Source organism: Triturus cristatus, chromosome 3_2 (genome assembly GCF_964204655.1).
Source record: "Triturus cristatus chromosome 3_2, aTriCri1.1, whole genome shotgun sequence".
Classification (NCBI taxonomy): Eukaryota; Metazoa; Chordata; class Amphibia; order Caudata; family Salamandridae; genus Triturus; species Triturus cristatus.
Window position 1 is genome coordinate 573,934,138 of NC_140584.1, and position 13,198 is coordinate 573,947,335.

Genomic DNA, 13,198 nt, shown 5'->3' on the forward strand with positions numbered 1-13,198 from the left:
GGGGATGACGGCAATACTGGTGGTGGTGGATTACTTGACGAAAATGGGGCACTTCATCCCCTGCAAGAGAGTCCCTACGGCCGGGGAATTGGCGTCACTACTCCTAAAGAATGTGGTACGACTGCATGGATTACCTGGGGTGATCGTGTCGGACCGGGGGTCGCAGTTTACTGCGCAATTCTGGAAGACTTGGTGCACTGCGCTGCATGTTAAGACCACCCTGTCCACCAGCTACCACCCTCAAACGGACGGCCAAACCGAGCGCCTGAACCAAACGCTCAAACAGTATCTGCGATGTTTTGTGGACCAGGGCAGGGAAGAATGGGTCGACTTGCTATGGGTTGCAGAGATCGCCTATAACAACGCCACTCACAGCTCCACACAGTCATCTCCGTTCTATAGCAACTTTGGCCAACATCCCAGGTTCTTGCCATTTCTACATCCGTTCAGAGAGGACAGGATTCCCGCCACAGCGGACAGGGTGGCACACATAAAAGACACGTTGATGCGCTCAAGGGCTGTCCTAATAGAGGCCAAGAGAAGATACAAGGCTGCGGCAGACAGGAAGAGAAGGCCCGGGCCACTGTACCGCACTGGAGACTACGTCTGGATATCCACAAGAAGCATGAGGTTTCGAAAGAACAGTGTGTTCCATCCCAAGTACATGGGCCCCTATCGAATTACCAAGTGTATGGGTCCCGTGAACGTGAAGGTGTGCTTGCCCCAGTCATTGCGGATACACCCTGTCTTTCATGTATCATTGCTCAAACCAGCACCCTCCAAGCCGTCTGGGACACCTAGGCCGGTATGCGTGGAGTCGGAGGTGGAGTATGAAGTGTCGGGCATACGGGCGTCCCAATGGCGCAGGGGGAAGCTGTGGTACCTGGTTGCGTGGAAAGGCTATGGCCCGGAGGAGCAGTCATGGGAACCGGCTGAAGGGGTTCATGCTCCGCGCTTGGTCTCCTTGTTCCATCGGCGTTTTCCTGCCAGCGCTGGACCCGTGGGGAGCCGCTGAGAGGGAGGATGTACTGTCAAGAATTCCTGTCATGCGAGGGGAGGAAAACGGTAACCAGCGAAAACGGACTACATCTCCCAGGATGCTTAGCGGTTGAGAGGTTATGTAAACAGGAGAGCTGTTACATAACTCAAGGAAAACACGCCCTTATGTAAAACAGGAGAGCTGTTACATAACTCAAGGAAAACACGCCCTTATGTAAACAGGAGAGCTGTTACATAACTCAAGGAAAACACGCCCTTATGTAAACAGGAGAGCTGTTACATAACTCAAGGAAAACACGCCCTATAAAGGGAGGAACCGGGAGGTACAACGCTGTCGGATATTGTGTTTACACCGACGTACCTGCTTAGTGAAGAGCAGTGTTCCGGAGTGGTGCTCCAGTAAGGCAAGAACGGAGGTAGGTCGAGTCGTTACTCCCTGGGCCGTGTCTTGCCCCATCGTCACCTGTGAAGGACCCGGAAGCTCTACCGGATAACCATTGAGCTTCGCTTTTTGACTCGGCTGAGTCAAAGCGCAGTGGCGCTTTTGCTGGTTGGAGTCGTAACTCCCAGCCCGACCAGAGATACAGGGACTGCCAGCTGTAACGCACACCAGGAGGTGTTTGCCGCGTTACAGACTCGGAAGTCCACAGGATCGATCGAGCGGCTGCTCTCGGTTCAGTCTTCTTTGCTTGTGATTGGGGTATCGGTGACGCATCACCAGGAGGTGACTCCGCGTCCCGGTGCAGTCTGAGGAAGAGGTTGAGCGGCTGCTCCCTTCAGGTAGAGACCCCGGCTGGGTGTTTCCCTGACTCCTCGATTCTCCCCAACACTCTTCGTGCCCCTCACAGCCTACCGATTGGCATTGTCGGCCATTTCATTTCTGCCCTCTGTTGGCATACGCCGGGATCGGCGTATATGCAGAGGACGGTTAGGACCATCCGTGCTGTGGGCTGGTAACGTACTTAGCCTGGAGGATTCCAGTGACTATAACCTTTGTTTATTCCTTGTATTATTTTTGCCTTCATTAAAATAACTAAACCTTCACAAGTGGTTGCGTTCTCATTATCGTGTCTGTTAAACGATCCTGAGACGTTCAGGGCGTTACAATTGGGGACCTGGCCCTGTACACCTGACCCCACCTCTCCTTGGGGCGGATAGTCATGGAAGGGCTAGTAGATCACTGGTCACCCACTTGCTGTATATGTCGTCGGGGCTGGCCAGGCTGGAGTCATTGTTTGTAAAAACAATTTGTTATCTAATTGTCCCCAGACTCCATCCGCATCGTCCGCTACCCGAGCTATAAATTCCTCATCATCCCTCACCCATGCTCAGCCCCCAAAGTTGATCTGGGCCTTTCTCACTACATCCAGATATTTAAAAAATTTAAACAATTCCACACATTGTTCTGGAAACTTCTCGCAATATTCGCTAGCTTATATCAAAAAAGCCGCTGTCCAGTTTTCAATGTTAACCGGCATCCGAGGCAACCTGGCCAGCTCGTACTCCTCCTCCTATGACCCTTCCTTAGCCCTTACCTGCCTTTGCAAAAGTTTCAACACGCTCAATATACTCCCCCTCCAAATTCATTCCTTGGTGGATGTTGTGAGGTGAACCCCCAGTGGCTTTGTAATCCCCATAGAGGGGAGTTTTTTATGATTAATTTATTTACTTTCTGATCATCATCTTTCAAGTCTCCCATGTCATACCCTGTTGCCTTCTGTCTCCCACTTTTTGCCACCTGCCTCTCCACCCGTCCCTTGATCCTGCACATACTTACCTATGACCAATCGAACCCCTGCTCTGTCCGCACCTCCCCAAAGCCCACCCCAACTGACTGATAGACACACCACACCTGCCTTACCTGGCTTCAAGATCGTGGCCCATGCCGAAACTTGCTGCCCTGTTGCCAATCCTCTATCCTTGTGAACAGATGCGTCCTTCTTCCGCTCAGGCTCCTTTTTTGACTGCAAAACACCAACTGCTACGTCATCAGTAGCTCCCAAACACCAATGATACCGTCCACTATGCTACCTCCTTCTCTTCTTAATATCTCAGTTCAGCCTCTTCTAGATCCTCCTCAGCGTAGTCAACACTTTGTCCATTCCACAGTCAAAATCACCGTACGCACCCGCACTTTTGCCAACTCTCCCTCACCCACACCGCCATCACCAAACTGCTGCTTGTAGAGAGTGTCGTAAATGTCAGTGCGACTCAGAGAGGCTGCAGAAGGCCTTCCCCCAAAACCATCAATTTGCTCCCCTGACGTCCCAGGACAGGCTGCATAGGCATGAGTCCTGACTCCGGGGAGGGGTCTTTGAGCCTACCATGCTCTCCCTGCTGTGATCACACAACGGCCAGGAAGCTGTCAATTTTTCCTACCTGTCCCGCCTGGTCAGGCTCTCTCACAACCCTCGCAGCCCTGCTGATTGCCTCTACCTCCTTGTCTGTGACCCATTTCCACTTGTCCCCGCGTGGCACTTTCCTGCCGGTGTTGCCCTCAGTAACTAGGGCCAAAGGTGGAAGAGAGCTGCAGCCCTAAACCTCTTGCCAGGTACCCTACTGGCCACTATAAAGATCCCTCCCCACTCACCGGCTAACGCTCCTGCCCTGCCCACATATGCCCAGGCCCTGCTCTTTGGTGCCTCATGTTGTCACCCCATACCAGGAGCCTGATACAGGTGCCAAACCGGCCGTCCCCACCCCTGCCAGCACCTCCCTCGCACTTCCATCTACGCCCCACCCTCCCCCGATTTAGCATCTACAGCGGGCGGGGTATTTGATGGGCCTCTTCTGTCTGCAATTCAACAGACAAAGGCTCATGATTAAAGCAAAAGGGTGGAATGGTGAGTGAGTGAAAGGATGAATTGGTGTGTGAATGAAATGGTGGGTGAGTGAAAGGGTGGCTGGATAGATGCATGGATGAATGAGTGAGTGATAGGATGGATGTAAGGATGGATGAGATGAGAGAAACGGAGGACGGGTGAATGAAGGGATGGATGTGTGAAAGGGTGGATGGATGAATGATGAGTGAAAGGGTAAATGGATGGATAGATGCGTGGATGGATTAAAAGGCTGGATGGATGGACCGATTGAAAGGGTGAATGGATGGAGGCATGATTGAAAGAATGGATGGATGAGTGAAATGATGGATGCATGGATGGATGAGTGAAAGAATAGATGAATAAGTGAAAGGGAGGATAGATGGATGGATGGATGGATGGATGGATGGATGGATGGATGGATGGATGGATGGATGGATGGATGAGTGAAATGGTGGATAGATGGGTGAGTGAAAAGGTGGAGATGCATGGATGCATGGATAAATGAGTGAAAGGATGGATCCATGAAAGGGAGGAAGGATGGATGGATGGATGATTGAGTCAAAGGGTGGATGGATGGATGATGAGAGAAAGGGTGTTTGGATGAGTGAGTGAAAGGATGGATCGATGAGTGAAAGGGTAAATGGATACATCGTTAAGTGGATGGATGGACTGAGTGAAACAGTGAATGGATGGAGGGATGGATGGATGGATGTGTGAATGGATGGATGAATGGATGAGTGAAAGGGTGGATGTAAGGATGGATGAGTGAAAGAATATATGGCTGAGGTAAAGGAAGAACTAGATGGATGGCTGGATGAAAGTGTGGACGGATGGATGAGTGAGAGGGTGAATGGATGGACAAATGAGTGAAAGGGTGGATGGATATGTGAGTGAAAGGATGAATGGATGAGTGAAAGGGTAAATGGATGGATGGATGAGTGGATGGACGCATTGAAGGGTGGATGGATGAGCAAAAAGGCGGATGGCTGAGAGAAACGGTAGATGGATGGATGAGTGAAAGGGAAGATGGATGGATGGAGTGAAAGGATGGATTTGATGAGTGAAAGGGTGGATGGATGAGCAAAAGGATGGGCCGATGGATGGATGGATAACAGAAAGGATGTATGGATGGATGAATTTATGAAAGGGGGTTGGATAAGTGAAAGAATGGATGACTGAGTGAAAGTATGGATATGTTTGATGAATAGGTTGGAAGATACATGGATAGGTTTGGATATGGATGGGCGGACGGATGGACGGAATGGTGACAGACTGAATGTTAGATGAAAAACTAAATGGATGACAGAATGTAAAGATGAAATGGGGGATATGGTGGATGGAAGGATGAAAGGATAAATGGATCGATGCTTGGATGGAAGAGACAAGCAAGCTCTTTTCAGGAGTGTTGAGATGACTTGGTTCACTTGCTTGGTGCCATAAGAGCATTGATTCAAAGTGGGGGGGCATTTTAATGTTCTGATTACTCCCTTGTAGCAAAGGCACAACATGTATTAATCAGACAGAAAAGCCACAAGGAACTCAGAATCCTCAGAATCAAGACTGCTGATACCTATAATAGATTACAATGGAGACACGTAATGCTCCATCCCCCTCACCTCCCTACCTACCACACTCAGGGCCCGATTCACAGAACTAATTTAAGAAAAAATCCTAAACTTACTACTTTTGGTATTCACAGAAGTTAGGATTTTGTCTTAAGTTTGTTCTAAGACAAACTTAAGACAGACTTAAGACAGACTTAAGACAGACTTAATTTAGGATTTTGTCTTAAGTTTGTCTTAAATCTGTCTTAAGTTTGTCTTAAGTCTGTCTTAAGTTTGTCTTAAGTTTGTCTTACGTCTGTCTTACGTCTGTCTTAAGTTTGTCTTAAGACAAACTTAAGACAAAATCCTAACTTCTGTGAATACCAAAAGTAGTAAGTTTAGGATTTTGTCTTAAGTTAGTTCTGTGAATTGGCCCCTCAGAGAAGTGAAGGTTACAGTATATAAGTCCCTCTCTAACAATCAGGGGCTAGAAACAGAGGAGTGTCTTTAACCCCTTCGACGCGCATGACGGAACGGTTCCGTCATGCACGTCGGTTGGGCTGTGCTTATGACGGAACCGTTCCGTCATGGCCCCGCCCGCGCTCAGAACCTTCAGCGTGACGCGGAAATCCGCGCCGCGCTGAAGGGGTTAAAAAAGAGACTGAGTAGTCTGTCGTTGCTTTGGATAGTCACCACCAACAAGGGCACCCCCATCTGTTCTGGCCTCAGTGCCTCTGGCCTTGGACTACTCTGGCTCCATCCTCATTTACATACACACTCCCAAATTGCACATTACCTCTTGGTAATAAGCGTCTAGTTTGGACACTGAGGAGGAGAGAGTGTCATACAACATGTTTTTGTAAACACAGATATAAATAGTAGTTTTTCATATAAATAGGTTCTTTTTAGGTCTTGCTAGAGGCAGCACGTGTGCAGGCTTTTGGGAGACACTCAGTTAATTTACAGGGGGCTTAGAGCCCTCCCACTGTCTACCATAGGTTGGCTTCATTGTCATTCTCGCCTTGCTTTAGCGTAATCCAGCTTCACTTCCTCTCCTCTGTTTGGCCGGCTCCATGTAGCGTAGGCCTGAGTTGGTTTGTGAGACACTCCCATTGCTTGTCATGAACCACCAAATCCGTTTCCACAATTCAACGATACCAGGGAATCAAACCTTCGTCTTCACCACACCTAGTAGTGTGACAGGACTACCACCTTTTGTATGAAATTGGTGTGGATCACCAACCTCATGCCCTACAGACAAAGGCTCTCCTCGGCCACTTTAAGGCTAAAGTTGAACATAAGCTTTTGAGCAGTTTCGATTTCTATTGTGTAGTTGCCACACTGAGATTTAAGATTTTCCCCCATCTTCTCTTGCATTGTGCCTCGATAGTGAAAATAATGCAGTCACCCCCGGCTATACGTAACCTTACGTCAGACAGTGATCGCTATGGTAGAACTTGGTTTACCAAGTACGAGACATGCAACCAGTGTTGGTTGTCTCAAGTGTGTGCCTTAGGTGCAGCTGTTAGATGAGGTATGAACAGACAATCAACTGCGTAAGCTCAAGCAGGGCAAAGTCCATATCCTGTAGCTGGAGTAACAATATATCAATTATAGTTGAGTTGCATGGCCAAATTTATTAAAGATAAGAATTGGTAGGCTGCGATACAACACAACCATACATGAGTGCCAATAATTGTAGAGATTTAAATGGTGACAGCCAAACAGAACCTTGATTGTCTGTTGCTGGATATGTGAGTACCATATTTTAGTTGATGCCTGTGCCCTGTTGGCAAAGGCAACAGGCTTCACTTGGTCATCCTTCAGCCTTTGCACAAGCACGCCACCTAAAGCGCACACTTTACAACTATGAGATTTAGGAAATCAAGAGTTTGCCACCAACCACTATGCTTTGGTTAATGGAAAAAAAACATTCCACCTAAGTCTTGCTGCAAAGTTGATCTTTGGGATATATCCGTGGTTGGTGCAGTTTCATAGTCCCTTTAAAAAGTAAGCATTCCAAACTTAAAGCAAGAAAGAGTGCAAAGATCTAAGGTTCCTCTTTAATTGTTGGTTTCATTCTGCGTGGATGTGAACTCTGTAAATACAGATGAAGTTGAATCGATTTTCCATAAATGTAGTGTCTGGGCTTCTTACCCAATTAAGTTAATTGCCGCCTGAAGCCCGCAGTTGTAAAATGGTTGCGGAGGAATATAAAATTGTGCCCTTCCCATCGACCGGAGATTAATAAAATGAAGAGAGTGTCCGCTGAATGTGGGCGGAAAAATGTTTGCAAATGCCGCCAATGCAAACAAACACGTCCTAATGTGTTTGTTTGGGCGGAGGCATGTTACAGCTGCTCCTCGGATCCTCGTGTCCCCTCTCCCGACCTTGAGCGTGTTTGTGATGGTTTGGTGCCTGCATGGATACTTTCGACTCGAAGCCGCATCGATTAATCTTTGATCTCATTTATTATCTCAGGAAATGGTCTCAAGGTCACAGGGCTGGGAATTTAATTATGGCGGCAGTATATTAAGCACCACATTTAAAGATGCTGAATTGTAGTAATTAATTTTTGGGATGGTGGTCTCGCAGGGAATGGGGTTTTCTCCACGTTGAATGTTTAGACATTCATCATGACCACTGAGCTTGACAGCTGTCTTTTTGGGTTTAAGCTGCATTGTTATTTTCCTTTTATGACTACCTTTAAAATGGGCAGATGACTATCCCCGTTTTATGGTAATATACGCCGGCTGCCTCTCCTGAACGATTCCATACATTTGCTATGAAGAATTATTTTAGGGACGGCTTTAGCTACTTGGCCTGGCATCTAAATTGAGACAACAATTACCCTTCAGTGACATCCAGTGTCAGGGAATGAGATATGGCTGCCATCCCGAATCCAGTGGCCTGGAAACTCTGCGCGTCCCCGATGATTGAACTTGTCGCGCCCAGGAGTCCGCGGCTCTGTCCATAATTAGCGAGCTCCAGGGATTGACTTGGCATTGGCTGCTCACTTTGAAGCAATGCTAGCTTCCAGAATCCAGAATAAGCAACGAGAGTGCCACAGCCTTAGCAAAGCGTATGGTGACCAGGGCAGGAAACGGTGTGAGGTCCCACCATTGGCAGCGTGGAGCCGCGCTCCACAAGCAGTGGTTACTCAGTCATAGTTAGACCACCTTATCCTCTGGAACTGTTTGTGGTTAGTATTTTACCTACTGCCGATGGCCAGGTTACCAGACTCTACTGCTGACTTTGAACTCATACTCATGAATTCGTTGGGACCTTCGACGAGGTCCTGTCACGCAATCAGCTGGGGAGCGGCGAGGAAAGAGAACGTCTCCGCTGCTCCACAGCCTTTTAAACCCCCACAGCGCCAGCAGCCGGTTCTAACCAGCTTTGCCGACGTTGGGACGGCGCGCGACCCGGAAGCAATTACTACCGCTTCCGGACCGCGCGCCGACCGCCAATCAGGGAAGTGCAAGGGAAGCGAGAGGCGCCGCGTCACTGCTGTGCGCAGCACAGGCCCGCCTCCCTGCCGGCTGCTGGGGACCGGCACGACCGCCATAAGCCCAACGTGTCCGAGTCCTTTCCCGCCTTTGGCAGGAATTCGACTGTTACACTACTATTGTTTATCTGAGGGGCCTATTTACAAGTCCCTTGCGCCACCGGTGTGTCACTTTTAATATTTACAAGCCCCTTGCGCCGCCGGTGCATCTCTTTTAGTATTTACAAGCCCCTTGCGCCGCTGGTGCGTCACTTTTTCCCAAATTAAAAGTGACGCGCCGGTGGCGCAATGGGATTGTAAATCTGCCCCATAGTTTTTACTGTCGAACAACTGCAATAACCTTGTCTATTGAACACCTTCTCTTGAACCCCATAAATCAGACCTTCCACCTTTGAACTTTTGCAGCTAAACCCCTTCTGTAGGGCCTGCACTTCTGACCTTCTGTCATGCAACTCCTAATCTTGCCCTCCGACAGCCGAACTCCTTCAGTTAAACCTCCACTCTTAAGGGCTTGATTTAGAGTTTGTGGACGCAGAACATCAGCCAGAAAGTGGCAGATGTCCTGTCTGCCTCATTTGAATTGCCACAGTATCAATAGGCCAGACAGGACACCTGGTGCGTCTAGAAGTGTGTCGCGCAACCACAAAGCTCTAAATGCACCCTTTAGTCTCCTGCTGTTCAACTCCTACTGTTGAACCCGTAATGTTCAATTCACCTGCTGACCTCCTGTCCCTCACCCCTTCCTGTGGAACCCATACTATTTCATGCCTTCGGTTGAGCCCCACGTGCCACTGAACCCTACTGTTGGACCCTTAGAACTAAACCTCTACTGTTGAACTCACAAGATTCATGCACTATTGTTGCAGTTATGATGGTTAAACAAGTCCTTTAGATTACTATTCCTGTCTACTCTATTTAAACCTGTACTTCTGAAGGCCTCCTATTGAACACAAAGCTGTTGAACTTGTACCATTAAGATCCTGTTGTTGAACTCTTAATACTGAAAGCTTACTTCTAAAATCCTAACTTTACACTTCAAAGGGCTCACTACGTGATATTACAGTCCTTCGTGGTGGACAGTATTTTTATTCTGTTAGGCAATTATACCAGAGCAGAGGGAAATTCCTGAAAGCAACCTGTCTCCTCTCAGGCAGGCGCACAATCATAGCAAGTAACCAGTTGTCGTGTCGCGATGCGATCTCAATGACGACAGACACCGTGTTCTATTTCGTCAATCCTTTATTCTCAACCTTCCACTTCCCCGTCCCTACTCTAACTGCCGTCCTCCCACACGCTCCTCCTTTTCCTCCCTTCCCGGATACTCCGCCCCTTCAACCACTAGACACACACACGACTGTACATCTCCCCCTTTGTTAACAAAAGAAAGAACACGAGTTTATATTTCTTCAATTAGCCGCTTGGGTTGTCGAATTTCGTGCCGTGGTCTGAGGGACCTTAGTTTTTAGAGGTAATTTTTCCGTCCCCCCCACCCTTATTCCGCCCGCCATTTTACTTAATTAATTTTCTCCTTTACCCTTAGTGCATTGTCACCCTGCCACTTCCAATCGACGGAATTCCCTACCCTCGGACCGATACTCCCGGCCCATTTCAGCCCGGTTTGCCTCGACTGGATTTTCCTTCACGGTATTGTTCCGCGGCTTGGCTCCGGCACTACCAGTGTGCCTCCTTCTTGAACCCTTGGTCCACTACCCTTGGTCAGGAACCCCCGACCTGTACTCACACAGGTACCCCCTCCCATTTGCTTTCCTTAGTCCCCATACATGGTTTTTAATTTTAATTTAATTCTAACTCTAATTTTCACTTCTGATTTATTGTACCTTAGGTCAGCTATACCTGACCTTGTTCCTGTATGAGTCCGTTCTCATCGATCCGGCCAACTGGCCTTGCCCCCGCGACCCGTTGCTGAATTCCCCATGGTAAATTTGTGATGGTCGCTTTGGTTTCACTCGCCGCAGCACACACGTTGCGTACCGAATTACGACCACTCTCTCTCCTCGCTTCATGCACTCACACTTAAATCGCTAAAAGGATCCCACATCACTCTTGATCATACCTCACTCAACGCATAACTCCCTCTCTTTCGATCAATTTCGACACTGCTGCCGGCCCCCCAAGCATGCCGCAGGTCCATTCCTAGTCACTTTATGTCCCCTTCTAGTGTGGTGAATCCCACACGCATTCACTCTATGCCTGCATGTCATTCCTTCTGATTGTACGGATTATACGGAATTAGTACACAGGCCCCTATAGTGCGTCGAACCCTACACGTACTCCATTGTCTGCATGTTATTCCTTCTGATTTTACGGAATCATAACATGGGCCACTATATTCTTTCCTAGCACCACGCTCGTGGCGCCTACTCACCACCGCTCGCATGCATATTGTTCAGCGTGCTTACTTGTTTCTAAAACTCTATTTCTCTTCTTCCTTCATACCTACTCTTTCCCTTTTATCTTCACAGGCAATTTCTTATGCTCAGGCTAGCAAATTATTCTTGTCCTGATGATGATCCTATTATTCTAGACAGGATCGAAACGTCGTCGACCCATGTTAACAACTTGCACATTAAGCCAGTGTGTTAAAAAAGTGCAACTGTTGTTAATCTAAAAGCTTTTACATTGGATCTGTAACAAAGCTCATTACTTCTTGCCTGAAATGCCCCTTTGTATGTAATTGTTTTACATGTATTGTCTTCCCCTTTTTCCCCAAAGGATACAGGACTGTGCCCACCATTAGTATGTCATTGTAATCGTTATTTCTTCATTCATGAAATAAATAGGGTTGTCCGGCTGGACATCCCAAAATACAATATAGTTTCGATTCTGTACTATATTTATCCTAAGTGTATATTCTCTCTCTTTCCAAGGACCACTGTTTCTTTTATAACATAATTACCCAAGGTCCTTGATTACCTTTTGGGTCCCCTTGTGTTTTCAGATATGGTCTGAGGGACCGGCCTTCTGCCACCGCTCCAAGGTTGTCCCCATCTTCCTGTACCTGACTAGCGGTACGCTCAGCTCGTTTCTCAGTTCGTTCAGTTCTCGGCGTTGTTAGCTGCAGCTCAAGGGCGTCCTGCAGGGCAGGACTGCATTTTTGAAAATGCGACACATTCCGCATGATGCGTCTGCTGTCCGATTCCGCAGTCAACATGGTGCCCTTTTGTCGAGTGACTGTCAAAGGTTCTGCTCTGAACCGACTGTCCGTCTTCTTGCTCTGCTCCTGCTTGACTACTACACAGTCCCCTTTATGAAGAGAGAGAGACCGGGCTCGTCTCCTGCGGTCCGCATACTCTTTCATGTTCTCCTTTCTGGTTCTATCTGCCACCATCACTTCTTGATGCGTGCGGCCTGGAGATACAGGTCGGAGTGCTCCCTCCCATGTAGGTATCCGTGTTCGAACAGGGCGTCCCAGCATGAGTGTTGCCGGACACTTGCCCGTGGTGGCATGAGGCGTTGTTCGGTAGGATCGGAGCACATCGTTGAGGGCTGTTTGTGGGTCTCTTTTGTCAAGCATGGCCTGCTGGAATGTCTTTTTGAGGGTGGCCATGAACCTTTCGGCAGCGCCATTGGCCTGTGGCCATAACGGTGTTATCCGCCGGTGTCGCACGTCCATTAGCTTCATGAAGTCTGAACTCCCGCCCGGTGAAAGGAGGACCATTGTCCGTTTTCAGTTCCTTGGGTACACCCCAGGCTGCGAAGACTTCGTCCAGCACAGCGATGGTAGTAGCTGCACCGGTCGACGGCACAAACTGAGCAATGGGGAATCGGGAATATTCATCGATGATTACCAGAACGTATTTGCCCGACTGCATCGGGCTGTAGAAATCCATGGCCAACTCATGCCACACTCCAGGGGGCAATGGCATCATTTGCAAGGGGGCCGGGGGGTCACCATGCCCCACTACCTGACACTGGGGGCAGTCCTTCAGGGTGTGTTCCATCATCATGTCTAGGAACGGGAACCAGACGCGCTCACGGAGGGCCCTCTTGGTCGCAACTACCCCTCGGTGGCTTTCGTGAGACAGGTTGATTACTCCTTGACGCAATTGTCGGGGAATTACAATCCTGTGGTCTCTTAGTAGCAGACCCTCAGCAGTGATGGACAGCTCCTCGCTCACATTCCTGAATGCCTGCAGTTCCTGGCGCATTGTCGGGTCGCTCTCTTCATGAGGTTCTTCATGCCGCCATCGGTGTGTCTGCACCCTGCGGGTCACTCTTTGCAGCATCTCATCCTGCGAGGTGGCTTGTTGGATGACCTCTAGTGGGACCGCCGGTGGCCGCGCCTGGTCCACCACAAAGTGAAT